The sequence below is a fragment of the Megachile rotundata genome, chromosome 3 (genome assembly GCF_050947335.1).
Source record: "Megachile rotundata isolate GNS110a chromosome 3, iyMegRotu1, whole genome shotgun sequence".
Taxonomy (NCBI): Eukaryota; Metazoa; Arthropoda; class Insecta; order Hymenoptera; family Megachilidae; genus Megachile; species Megachile rotundata.
This window is the reverse complement of record NC_134985.1, coordinates 9109207-9124517: the sequence shown is the minus strand read 5'-3', so window position 1 is coordinate 9124517 and position 15311 is coordinate 9109207. Positions and strand designations below refer to the sequence as shown.

Below are 15311 nucleotides of genomic sequence, written 5' to 3'. Positions count from 1 at the left end.
TTTGAGGATTTGGAAGTTTTAGAATCTGGGGATTTAGGGATTTGGAAATTTTGGAATTTGGGTACTTGGGGATTTGGAAATTTTAGAATTAGGGGATTGGGGATTTGGATATTTGAGAATTGAGGCATCTGTGGATTTAGAAATTTTTGGAAGTTGAATATTTGGGAATTTGGAAATTTAAGTATTAAGAAATTTGGAAATTTTTGAATTTGGGTATTCGGGCATTTGGGAATTTTGGCACCTGGGAATGCAGAGAATCTAGGGAATTTTAGAGAATCTAGGATTCACTCATTTGGGGATTTGGGTTTTGAGTATTCGGTCATTTTGGATTTTAAATTTCAATTTGGAGTTTAAATTTCAAGATTTGGTTATTTGAAGATTTAATCAATTGGAGCCTTGGAAATTTTTTAATTTCCGAAATTTTAAAAAGTTTGAAGTTTGAAAATTTGGAAATTTCATCAAACTTAACAATTTTGAAAATTCCAAGACTTCAAAAATTTCAAAATTAAGTTTATAAATATGGAAGCCTAGTTTTCCAATTATTGAAATTTTCAAATTGTTAAATCATCCACTCAACATCCTTAACAATACATTATTTACAATGAAATTTTGAGTAAATCCATAAATATTGACTCCATCACAATCTCTCTTTAAGTTTTCAAAAACTTACCAATCCTTAAAAAATGTTATCTCAAATATGAAAAACAATATGATTATTACAATTTGTCTATAATTTTAATGTTAAGTTAGCTTATCATCCAGAATTCATAGAACAGTTTCATTCGAGATTGTACAATCAAAACGTCTTTTGTTTATAGCTCTATCGGGAGAGATACGTAGATTTTACGAGACGGCCTCTATCCAGATGTAGATAAGACCGGGAACGATGGATTCATCGTGAACGAGAAGGGTATCGATAAACCGGTGCGATAGTTTTGAATGGTCGTGTCAGCTCGATGGACGGACCTTCTAAATTTGCTGGCAAGTGTCCTTACCCTTTCGATTCAATTCCGTGTCCATTCGAGGTGTCCTTCGATAAATTCCAATTTCGTTGTGCACCAGAATTTAACCCTCACTGGCATTCTATTTCATCTTCCTTAACATTAAATTTTTAACAAATGTATTACTTATCATCTTTTACTTTATTTTAACTCTTCTTTTTATACATCATTTTTTATTTAACAATTTTGTCATTTCTTATTACTTACTCTTTAACTAATTTTTAGTTTGTCACTTAATTTTAATTTTGCTTTAACTCCACTTTTGATAAGGCATTTTCTATTTAACAATTTTTTCATTTTTAATTACGTACTTTTTAATTCGTTTTTAGTTTGCTATTTAATTTTAATTTTATTTTAATTCCACTTTTAATAACTCATTTTTAAATTAACAGTTTTGGTATTTTGTATTGCTTTCCTTTTAATTAATTTTTATTTTGTTATTTAAGATTTGTAAAATTTATGTAACACCAAATGAGTCATTTTTAATAGTTCATGTTTTATTTGATAATTTTCTTTGAAATTTCTTTAATGTTTAATTACGATTTTTTCTAATTATGTGTACAATTTTTGTTCTACGATATTTAACTTCATTATCCAGAGTTTTTAAAACTACAGCCTTATTTAACAAAAGCTTGCTTCTTCCGCATTCTTGTTTATTCTCTGATGAAACAATGCACCTTTAATTACACACACGCCACACACCGGCATTATATGCTCTTTAAGCATGCACTTTTAAATTCTAAGAATTCATTAAATCTTTTACCACCTTATTTAAGCTGGATTTGGTAAAACCTTCTGAGAACTAAAATATCAAGTTTTCATGTTTTCAAATTTTCAAGTATTTAGGTTTTCAAGTTTTTAAGTTTAAGTTTTTAGGTTTTCAAGTTTTTAGGTTTTCAAGTTCAGGATTCGGGTTTCAGGTTTCAGGTTTCAGGTGTCAGGTGTCAGGTGTCAGGTTTCAAGGTTCAGGTGTCAAGTGTCAGGTGTCAGGTTTCAGGTTTTAAGTTTCAAGTTTCAGGCTCCAGGTTTTAGTTTTCGAGTTTCAGGTTTCAAGTTTCAAATTTCAAGTTTCAAATTTCAAGTTCCAGGTTTAGGTTTCACGTTTCAAGTATCAGTTTTCAGATTTTAGGTTTCACGTTTCGAGTTTCAGTTTTCAGGTTTTAGGTTTCGCGTGTCGAGTTTTCGCAAATTCCTATAACCCCTAATTTCTTAATCACCAAATTCTAAATTCCACATTTCGAAATCCCAAATTCCTATATCCCAAGTACCTAAATTTCTCAATTCCTAAATTCTTAAATTCCTAAACCATCAAATCCTAAATCCCAAATTCCTACATCCCCAAATTCTCAAATCTCCAAACTCCTAAACCCCAAAATCCTAAATCCCAAATTCTTAAATCTCCAAATTCTCAAATCTCCAAACTCCTAAACCCCAAAATCCTAAATCCCAAATTCCTAATTCCCAAAATCCTAAATCCCCAAATTCTTAAATCTCCAAATTCTCAAATCTTCAAACTCCTAAACCCCAAAATCCTAAATCCCAAAATCCTCAACATCAAAATCCCTAACCCCAAAACCCCCAAAAATCCCTAAAAACCCTCAGACACCACACCTCGTCCCACATCTACCATTTACCCTCTCACCTTCAGATTTGTCCCAGACTGTACACGCAAAGTGTTCATAAAAATTCGAACGATTTAAATTCAAGTCCCGACGCGTCTAACGCTCCGGCTCGTTCCGCCAGGTGGACGAAGAGGATCGATACGCGTTCCCCGGTCTTCCTACGGAAGTTCGTTTAAATTATCATGATTAATGTTTATCGACAAGCTCATCATACCGGTGTATATAATACATCTGGAGCGTCGTCCCGTCCCGTGATTGGCCCGCATCGATCGTCGGCTCCGCTCGTCGTTAGCATGTGAATGAGGCAAAAGCGAGTCGTTCGAATTCAGCTCGGCTACCAACGGGATAGCAGGGGGTCGCCAGGATCCATCGATCACCGGCCATTTGGCTGAAATAATTCGAATGCAAATTCGACCGAATAGACGACGTCGCGGCTACCTTTACGACCCCGAGTCTCGCGATGGTCATCGTACACGGACCGCGGAATTAGTTAGTTTCTGCTTTCAGACACCGTTTTGGAGCCAAAAGCCGATAATCTCGATTTCCTTCAGTTATATAATAGTTTCGGATTCTGATAGTTTCCAAGGTATTTCGAGGAACTTTTCGATCATGGGACTTTCTCAAGAATATTACTGTAAGTCCGAACTGGTAATAGAGTCTGGATATTAATTTTGAGCTGGAATTTTGCTCGCTGCAGATAATGTATTGTAGTTTTAGAAGATGGCGCTGGCATAGGTGCAAATGGCGCGCTTATTGATGGATAATCGATTCCGAAACTTTTAGTTTAGGTTTTAATTTAATTTCAGAATTTTTCAGAATGTTCTGAGCTGCTTTTGTGGATCTGAATTTTTTAATATTTACAGTTTTGAAGTTTTGAGGTTATGAAGTTCTGAAGATGAGGTTATGAACTTTTAACCTTTTCTATTATCACTAAAAATTGTTATAACTCCAATCAAATTTTCCAACTACTAAATAGTCAAATGTATTTCAATATTGAAACATGGTAATCTTTTTCATCTTTCTTCGTTTCTTTTCCAAAGTGTAACATTAAATCTTGTATTATACCAAAGACAAAACCCAATATTTCATCTCTATTTCAGAAAAGCGACAGTATGCAGCACTTCTAAAAAAACCCGTAGAAAAATTAGTCGGAACTAAAGTGTCCGATATAATAGCCCCGCCGCGAAAACACGTAGACCGCCATATTTCTTCGGAACAACCATTTCCTTTATACACTCGTTCTCGCCAGGTAGAATTTGCATCGCGACGAACTAAACCGTAGAAATTTCCATCGCTGTTTTGATACAAGAAGGACGTTTTCGCTCGGTGGTCGGTGAAAAACGACACGTTAAAAATTACACGTTAAAAGCATGATATTTTACGGGGGGTACCTATTGCATTGCGAAACGGTGAACTTTAAAGCTCGCGAAGCGACAAAAACGTCCTTTTCTCTATCGCTCAGCTAAACAGCAATTTACCTTAATTTTCTGTACTTAATACAAAGCGAGGCGTTTTCTTTATTATCCCACGGCAAAACGGTTTTTACGTTGCACTTATCGTAAAAGCAGATTTTCTGCTGCTTTATTATTCATTATATGATAATTCGTCGAGGATGCCTCTTTGTTTCCCTTCGCCGTTTTCTTCTTTGATAAAAAACACTTTGGAACAACGGTGTTTTGCTGCGAAAAACTATTTTTATTTCGTGGTACGCTCGAAAGGTTATTTTTGATGGTATGGTTTTATCTGCGGAAAATTTGGGGATTCGGGGATTTGGGAATCTGGAGGGTTGTGGATTTGGGGATTCTGGGGATTCTGGGGATTATAGGGATTATAGGGATTATAGGGATTCGAGGATCTAAGACTTACGTGGATTTGGGGATTCTAGCGATTTGAAGATATGAGGATTCTGGGATTCTAGGAGTCTGAAGATCTGAGGATTTAGGGGTTTTGGGGATTCTGGGGATTCTAGGGTTTCTGGTGATTCGGGGGGTTCTGAGGATTCTGGGGGTTCTAGGGATTATAGGGATTCGAGGATCCAAGACTTACGTGGATTTGGGGATTCTAGCGATTTGAAGATATGAGGATTCTGGGTTTCTAGGAGCCTGAAGATCTGAGTATTTGAGGGTTCTGGGGATTCTGGGGATTCTAGGGTTTCTGGTGATTCGGGGGGTTCTGAGGATTCTGGGGGTTCTAGGGATTATAGGGATTCGAGGATCCAAGACTTAGTGGATTTAGGGATTCTAGGGATTTGAAGATATGAAGATTTGGGGATTTTAGGAGTCTGAAGATCTGAGGATTTGGGGATTCTGGGAATTCTGGAAATTCTGGAAATTCTGGAAATTCTGGGAATTCTGGGTATTTGAGGATCCAAGAGCTGGTGGATTTGAGGATTCTAGGGATTTGAGGATCTAAGAATCTAAGGATATGAGGATTTGGAGATTTTTGGAGTCTGAAGATCTGAGGATTTGGGAATTCTGGGGATTTTGGAGATCTTAGAATGCAAGAGTTTATGGATCTGAAGTTTCTGGGGATTTGGGACATGGAGATTTGGAGTGTGAGTACTTGGAAATTTTAGGATTTAATAATTCAGATTTGCTCATTTGAGGACTTTGTCATTCTGAGACTTAGCAATTTAGAGATTTGGTAATTTGGAAATTTGGTTGTTTGAAGATTCAGTCATTTGGAGATTTGCTTACTTAAGGATTTGGAGATGTAAGTACATATTTGATCATTTTGGGAGTTGGTCATTTGACGGTTCTGTCATTTGGAGATGTCCTAACTTAGGTACTAGGGGGTTTGAGTTTTTGGTAATTTTTAGATTTAGTAGTTCGAAAGATTGATTATTTGGAATAAGAGGATTTGACTGTTTGATAATGTTGAAACTTAACAGTTTATGGAGACTTCCTGATTTGAGAATTTGATCACTTGGAGATTTGGTCTTTTGGTCATTTGGTGATATGGTAATTTACTTATTTCATTATTTGGTCATTTGATCATTTGACCATTTGGTCATTTAGTCATTTGATTATTTGAAGATTTAGTCATTTGCTGATTTGGTTATTTGGTCATATGGTGATTTGATCATTTGAAGATTCAGTCAGTTGACGATTTTATTATTTGGTCATGTGGTGACTTGGTCATTTGGTCATCTGGTGATTCGATCATTTAAAGATTCAGTCAGTTGTTTATTTTATTATTTGGTCATGTGGTAATTTGGTCATTTGGTGATTTAATCATTTAGACATTTGCTCATTTCATTATTGGACGATTCAGTCATTTGAGGATATGTTGGCTCAAGAATTTTAAATTTCGATTATTTCATAATTTTAAGACTCTAAAAGCTGAAGAACTCAACAATTAAAAAATTTTAAGGTTTGCAAATTTTAACATTTTAAATATTTAACAATTTATGATTTCGTGAATGTATGAATGTTGAGAACAAGAGAACTTGAGGATTTCAATAACGACTGTACGATATTATATTTTACCTGCGAGTGAACGGTGCATTCCGAAAAGTGTACCGGGATTTCTGACAGTTCTCTGCATAAATCATTGCCGGTGGCTCCTGCATTGCGGTCGGCTGATTTGCAGTGGCCGAATACTTAACCGGGTTTGCTACCTTTCATCCTCGAATCATCTGTTTATTCTCAGATTCTTTAGTATGATAATTGTAACATTTTCTCTTCAGCGATACTGAATATACTAAAGGCATTAGCTACACAAACGTTGTGACTGAAGTTGTTACGAAACTTCGTTCGGAACTTTTCTCAAAGTAATATTTTATGAAATCGTTTAACCGATTGCAAAAATAGATGCTGATAATATTATTCATGAGGTTAATGGTTTGGTTGTTAAGCTGGGGTTAATATCTTTTGGACTGTCAAAGAAAGTTAAATTAGTTTAAATTTAAAAGATAAGATTGTTCAAATTTTCAAGATAAGGTTAATATTGTTTAAATTATGCGAATAAGATCAATATTGTTTAAGTTATTAATATTACTTAGATTGTTTAGAGACAAATATCAATTTTAATTTAAATAATTCATTATAATTATTTTTAATTTTAAATATCATATTTATATTTTTATAATTTATTTTTTTTACTTATATTTCATTTTAAAATTATTGTTATTGTATATAACAATATGGTCATTGTTTTGAAACCAAATATATAAAATTTTAATTATAGCCAATGATTCTTTGTATAATGTTACGATTTCAGAATTTTCTTGCTTGAAATTGAGAGTTTCGGATGAAATACCATCGAGAATTGTTAATAACAGTGAATAATTCTGTGTTTTGATAATATCCATATTTGCCTGCGAAATTTGAAATTATTTTAATTGAAATATAATATGAAGCACGCAGAAATCAGGTCCAATTTTACTTCTGTATCAGTAACATCAACCATGAAGTAATTAGACCAAATATTTGTTTTACGAATGAAATTCTGAATATCGATCAAACTTTTGATGCTAACCGATATTAAATTACAAATTAGTTCATCGTGGAGAAAATAATTTTCCACCGAACATGAAAATTATGATCTGATTTACAATGAATTATTCAAACGTATTACACGTTCGTATTTTGCGAGGAAGTGTAAAACGACGAAATATAAATTATGGAGAGTTAGAGATCAAGGTACGAATAGTATTTTATGTGCGATGTAGGTTTATATTGATTGATTAAAAAATAAGAAAATTTGTCAAACTTAAAAAGTATAAACACATAAAAAATATAAGCGTGTTATAAAATTAAAATATATGAACACGTACAAATTTAACAATTTAAAAATGTACAAATTCGAAGACTTTCACATTTAGAACCTTAAATTTCCAATTTTCAAATTAAAAACCGCAGAACTTCATCAATTTTCCAATATAAGAACACAAAAGTATACAAGTAGTAAAAATTAAAAAATCTAAAAAGTACTAACAAATCTTATATTAAATTCACAAATTTAAAAATTAATAATATAATTGCACAAAACCCATCTGTTCCCAGAGCAGTGCCCAAGCTTGTACCCAGTTGAAGAAAATATTCAAGGTGTCTCACAACTGGTGTAGGTCTCTGAAATGGTAGCTGATGTGATTCTGAACAAGATTTCCCTTTGCAAAAATGGGATTTGAAGCTTCGTTTCTGAATTATTAAGGAAAAACATGGACCAATCAGAGTGCGAGGATTACGCGTGCGCAGACGCGAGAACGGCAGCTTCGGATAACGCGTAGTTATCCAACGCGTAGTAATGCAACGTGTGGCAATGCAACGCGTGGTAATCCTACGCGTAGTAATCCAATGCGTAGTAATCCAACGCGTACTAATACAGCGTGTGGATATCCAACGCGTAGTAATCTAGCGCGTGCATATTCTACGCGTAGTAATCCAACGCGTAATAATGCAACGCGTGGTAATTCTAAGCGTAGGAATCTAATGCGTGGTAATCCAACGCGTAGTAATCCAGCATGTGGATATCCAACGCGTAGTAATCCAACGCGTGGTAATTCGACGCGTAGTAATGCATCGTGTGGTAATGCAACGCGTAGTAATCCTACGCGTAGTAATCAAACGCGTACTAATACAGCGTGTGGATATCCAACGCGTAGTAATCTAGCGCGTGCATATTCTACGCGTAGTAATCCAACGCGTAATAATGCAATGCGTGGTAATTCTAAGCGTAGGAATCTAATGCGTCGTAATCTAACGCGTAGTAATCCAGCATGTGGATATCCAACGCGTAGTAATCCAACGCGTGGTAGTCCTACGCATAGTAATGCACCGTGTGGTAATGCAACGCGTGGTAATGCAACGCGTGGTAATCCTACGCGTAGTAATCCAACGTGTACTAATACAGCGTGTGGATATCCAACGCGTAGTAATCTAGCGCGTGCATATTCTACGCGTAGTAATCCAACGCGTAATAATGCAACGCGTGGTAATTCTAAGCGTAGGAATCTAATGCGTCGTAATCTAACGCGTAGTAATCCAGCATGTGGATATCCAACGCGTAGTAATCCAACGCGTGGTAATCCTACGCATAGTAATGCACCGTGTGGTAATGCAACGCGTGGTAATGCAACGCGTGGTAATCCTACGCATAGTAATCCAATGCGTAGTAATCCAACGCGTACTAATACAGCGTGTGGATATCCAACGCGTAGTAATCTAGCGCGTGCATATTCTACGCGTAATAATGCAACGCGTGGTAATTCTAAGCGTAGGAATCTAATGCATGGTAATCTAACGCGTAGTAATCCAACGCGTGGATAGTCGACGCGTAGTAGTCCAACGCGTAATAATTCTCGTGCTCTGATTGATCCTCGTTTTTCCTTAATAATTCAAAAACGAAGCTTCACACACCATTTTTGCGAAGGAAAATCTTATTCATAATCGCGTCAGCTACCATTTCAGGGATGAATAGCTGTGAGACACCCTGTATGTGTACCTGAAATATTGTCTGGAAGGGAAGGTAGAATTTGAAGACATTGCGGGTTACATTTAAATAAACGATCCTGTATTGTGACAAATTTGATTGGTATACAACGGTTTACAAGGGAATCGATCGTATCATGCCACGAAATGGTACGGGAGATGACGAAGAATACTCGAATCGAAGGTACGAGCGTAATTCTTATGCAGCGATGAGTGAAAGCGCAAACTGGAAGACGCTATTTTATTTTCTTCTTTTTTGTTTCTATTTATTTCCTTCGTTCTTTGTTGCTCGATTTTTATGGACTGCGAATGTTTACTCTTTTATTCTTACGACTCGCTGTTTTATCACTTTTACAACTGAATTATTGTAATTGTACTTATGTTCGCAAGCGACGAATTTGGAAATTGTGGAGAGTCGAAATTTGGGAATCTGGGAATTGTACAAATTTCAAGTTTTACAATTTGACAATGTAGAATTTGATAATTGAAGAATTTTAGAACTTTATAATTGCGTAATTTGATAATTTTATAATTGAAGAATTGAAGAATTTTTAAGTTTGAGAATTTAAAAATTTTAGCATTTCAGAATTTAAAAATTTCAAAAATTAGCAAGTAGATTTGAAAGTTTGAGAACTTGAAAGAAAGAATTTAAAAAATTTGAAAATTCTATAGAAACTATGGAAGTTTGAAAACTGAAAATTCCTATATTTCTAAATCTCTACATTTGCAAATTTAAAATTATGATAATCCCATATTTGTATATTTGTAAATTTCCAAGCCTGCTAAAAATTTTCTGTCATTGCAAATTCGTGAATTTACAAAAAATTCAAATATATAAAACAAGTTAACAAAACCTTCAATAACACATTCCCTTCTTGCCATATGATTATATTACACCCCGCATTAATTTAACATACTTAGAATACATATACAAAAAGTGATTCATATGAAATAAAATCACAGCGAAGAAGAGAAGATTGTATAAAAATATCTGTCAGAATAAACATTCGCAATCCATAATATTAATCATACTCAACATTTTCATACTCATTCCCATATAATCACATCTTGACGAGTTTCGAGTTTCATTTTACGCTTTGGTCTCTTCGCACTATTTTTCGCATCGACGACGCATCGTCTGACCATACACCGGTTTATTCTACTGGATCTCTGTAAATACCCCAATTTAACCACCCTCTTTTCTTTCAACATGAAATGATCGATTAATGAATGATCGAATGCCTGAAAGACCGATTTCATCCTTATAAAATTGAAAAATTTAACAATTTCATGTATCGCGAAATTAATATTTTTTCTTTCACACAAGAAGGAATATTTACAGTCATCCAGCGTAGAATATAACAATACAAAAGTCTGTCAGATATTTTGTGCTTTGGTTCTCAGGTGTTTTGATTACAAAAAGATTAATTGTCTTAGATGTCGAGATACGGAGCTGTTCTACTGGATCTCTATAAACACTCAACGTTAATCATTCTTGGTACACGTAATTTGGAATGATCGATAAACACTCAATTTATAAAACTGGAAATTTGAATTATATTTTTTAACACAATTTTTTGTATTTACAATCATTCGTGTGAGACCTTTTTTAGTTTTGTTTGTGAGAAGAAAAACGGAAAGAGTGATTATTTTGCTTGTTTTGTTTCACTGGGCTCTTATTAATAGTAATTGTCAATGTTCGTTCAGTCGGAAATTAACTTAAATTTATTTTTAGTTTTCTATAAAGTTAATGAAAGATTATTTACTTAATTCTTAAATATGTTATGTCAAAAAAGAAAAAAAAAACAGTATGAAATATTCTTTCAAAGTTTTAAGTTTTAAGTTTTGCATAGTTTGACGGATTGAACACTGATCATAATAAACTTGTATAATTGTGTAGTATGTAAATTAAATTAATTTCTGACGTCGAATAAAATTACAAAGGAAGTCACATTTGATCTTCACAATAACTGCATTTTTCATAAAGTGGAAATAATGCATATTGTCTGATCATACATTGACTTCTTCCACTTATCAAAACTAATTCATTCGATCACACAGAGTACAAATTAATTTAGACAAATTTTTTTTTCATACACAACATTGAAAAGAAAGGTAGTCTTTCTCATTCTGAAAAATGTTTAAATAGTTGATAATAATTTTGATTTTTAGATTTCTAAATTTGTAAGCTGGATAATCAGGGAGCTTCAAAACTGAAAAATCCCAAAATTTGAAAATTGGGACATTTGGAAGTTACAAGGTTAGAAAACTTAAAAATCTACAAATTTAAGAACTGTAAAACTTGAAATCTAAAAAATCGAAAAACTTAAAAATTGGGAAACTGTAAAACTTGAAATCTAAAAAATCAGAAAACTTACAAATTTGAGAACTGTGAAACTTGAAATCTAAAAAATCAGAAAACTTACAAATTGAGAACTGTAAAACTTGAAATCTAAGAAATCAGAAAACTTACAAATTTGAGAACTGTAAAACTTGAAATCTAAGAAATCAGAAAACTTACAAATTTGAGAACTGTGAAACTTGAAATCTAAAAAATCAGAGAACTTAAAAATTGAGAACTGTAAAACTTGAAATCTAAAAATCAGAAAACTTAAAAATTGAGAACTGTAAAACTTGAAATCTAAGAAATCAGAAAACTTACAAATTTGAGAACTGTAAAACTTGAAATCTAAAAAATCAGAAAATTTAAAAATTGAGAACTGTAAAACTTGAAATCTAAGAAATCAGAAAACTTACAAATTGAGAATTGTAAAACTTGAAATCTAAAAAATCAGAAAACTTAAAGACTGATATCTGTAAAACTTGAAATCTAAAAAATTTGAAAATCAGAAATGCTGAAGAAAACTGTAAAAAACTTGAAAACTCGATGCCTAAAATAATATAATTAATAACAAGAAAATGAAGAAACATAACAACCTGAATCTATCAAATTAATTTAAATAAATTCCTATTCAAAGTCATATTATTACAATATTAAAAATTTTCCTATAAGAACCCAAATCTACCCAGCCTTCTCAAATACTGAATACAACAAATATAAAATATTTCCTAACCACAGTTCAATTGTTCACAAACAATCTCATAATTTTGCTGAATTATAAACAATCTTATAAGTCCTCCAGTACACAACATGGCGAAATTCCCCTTCCCTGCACTCCTCACAAGAAGACACCTGATCCACCAATCCCCTCTTTACAAAATAAATTCAAACTGCATCAATCAGAATCGTTCCTCACCAAGTGCCTTCTTGTGTACCGCACAGTAAAAAATAAAACGAAATGAAGAGCTGCATTCGTAACCACATCGGGACGGTATTCGGGGAGTGTCACATTCTTTTCTCTGTTCGATAATAGTTTTTCTCTTAAACTTCGAGGGTATAGAAAAATTCACGACGAACAGCAACACGGGAAATTCAACGACAACAGGATTGGGGGGAAACAAAAACACTTTCCAAATTTTACCACGCGAGTTCTGTCAATTTCTTTATATTCTTACGAATCGTTTCTTCTCTGAGTAGTTCACGCTTTCGCGTAGTAATTGCTGCCTGTACAGGGTGTTAACGAAATAACGATCGTGAGTTACACTGGCGATTCTCTCTTTCGAGGTAGGTTTATTTTGTGTAATTATAGCGAGGGTGTTTAAAGGAAATTTTATTAATTTAGAGAAGAAATAGGACAAATTTTTGTGAGATAAGAACTGATATACTTTTGGCTTTCGTTTTTAAAAATGATTTCCATGAAGCGACGAATATTGGTTTTTAGGTTTGTAATGATATAAAAAGAGAAACAATTTAAGAAAAGTTGAAAAAAGTAATTAACAAAAATTTCAAAAGAAATGAAGAAATAATCTTCAATTTACAGCAATTGTTAAATTTTTGATTCTCATTTTTGAAAATAATAATTTCCTTGTTACGAGGTAAATTTTATCTTTGCAGATCAAGGTAGATGTATTCATAGGAGTATTTATAATATAATTCATTTCAGTAGTTATATCTAAAATTAAATATTGTAAACAATTATGCGCGAATTATAGTATTGGAAACAATTTTATATGAAATAAGTATATGAAGCATATTTTAATAATTATATTTGAAATTTGGTATCCGAAATATTTTACAAAAAAGACATTTGAAATTACATGTACGTGAAGTATAATATATTTCAATAATTATATTTGAAATATAGTGTTTGCAATAATCATACATGCAGTATAACATCTTCAATAATTATATAACAAAATATGAATGATATTTCAAATAATAATACTTGAAATAATTTTTATTACCTTTCAATGTACAAAGTTATATCTCGCTAGTTTAAATAACAAAAATTTATCCTGCTATTTAAATATTTTCCGAATTCTATGAAATTTATTTGTCATTCAATTTTTGTTAATAAACGTACATGTTTTTTTCGTAAGTCTGGGTCACCAGTCGTTAGTCAGTCAAATTTCAAAAAACAAAAGCTGGAACACATGTTCAGCTACAATATTACGTTGTGTAGGTCAGTGTTTACAACGTTTATTAAAGTTGTATAGCATTGTAGAACCGAAATAAGGCCAACCTGCTATTGACAATAAAAACTGCTGAAACTCTGCTAAAATCTGGGAAAATTCAATACACGATTGTTTTGAAGATTTTATTTTTCGTAAAAATCGTTTTGTGTAATACTGATTATTCAAATTTTGCTTAAAATAATATACGTACCTTTGCAAATTTGTAAATTTCATTGAAAATGTGGGAAATAATTTTGTTCAAGTATTAGTATATGTTTAAGTATATACAAGTATATCAAACTTGTAAATAATTTTGTGCAAGTATTTAAATCTGAAAATAATTTACCTTAAAATATATCTCTGGAAGACAATAAATATGTTTGTTGAAAATATAGCAAATTAATGTAAATACAATAAATTTAAATAACTCTGCTAAGGTATAAGTTCAAGTAATTTAGCAAGGTTATAAATAATTTTTGTTAATAAATAAAAATTTGCTCAATGAAGGCTTTCAGATATAAAAATTGTTTACTAGGTACATTGAAAGCAGAATTAAATACAATAAATATAAGTAACTCTGTTAAGGTATAAGTAGTTTAAGAAACTTTGCAAAGATGTAAATAATTTTCTGCAAACATTTAAATCTGAAAATAATTTAACTAAAAATATATCTTTGGAAGACAATAAATATTTTTGTTAAAAATGTAGCAAATTAATATAAATACAATAAATATAAATAACTCTGTTAAGGTATAAGTAGTTTAAATAATTTGACAAGGTTGTAAATAATTTTGTGCAAGTATTTAAATCTGAAAATAATTTAGCTTAAAATATATCTTTGATATAAACATTTTTGTTGAAAATAAATAAAATAATTCTAAATAAATATAAACAGTTCTGCTAAGTAGTTCAAGTAACTTTGCAAGGTTGTAAATAATTTTTGTCAATAAATAAAAATTTGCCCAATGGAAGCATTCAAATATAAAAATTGTTTACCAGGTACATTAAAAATATTATTAAAATTATTTACTAATCAGAATCAAGTTAGAATCTTCTTGAAAGATCTAAGGCTCTTCATTGATTTCAGGGTAGTTTCCAACAAAAGTAAAATAACATGCTAAGGTATAGTTTAAGCAACTTCACAAGGTTGTAAATAATTTTTGTAAATAAATAAAAAAAAAGTTCTTAAAAGCATTGGAGTATAAAAATTGCATACCAGGTACATTAAAAGCAGAATTAACTTTCTATTAATCAGATTAAGTTAGAATCTTGAAAGATCTAATGATGTCCATGGATTGTGTTGCTACCAAAAGTACTACAAATACTAAAATAATATTAATTAACAAGGATAAAGGGATCTGTGAGATTCAACGTGACCTTCATTTTCTGCAAATATCAATGAAATTTAATACGGACAATCACCTGTGTAATTCACGGTAATCATTTCAATTAATACTCGATACAATATCGACTCGATCATTCGGTACAAAAATGATCGCGAGAACACGTGCGGCCTTCGATCAAGACATCTCTCGAGTTTCTCATCCTCGCCGTTCTCGAAACGTATCGAACGGCTTTCGTACCCGATATACGCATCGTCTATCGTTATTAACCAGTGATAAATAACAATTAGTCGTAATAAGAAAATCTGGCGATATGATAGGTACAATCGGTCTCGTCGCTGCCACGTATAAAACTCGCTCGGCTCGATCTCACGGTTTCACTTGTTTTTTCTTTGTTCA

General features: G+C 32.3%; 1 long non-coding RNA gene across 1 annotated transcript in view; it reads left to right on the top strand.

The window, feature by feature from the left end:
• The window catches only part of LOC143264111 (uncharacterized), a 404244-nt gene that overhangs the window by 285644 nt on the left and 103289 nt on the right, over positions 1-15311 (top strand). The window lies entirely within an intron of this gene.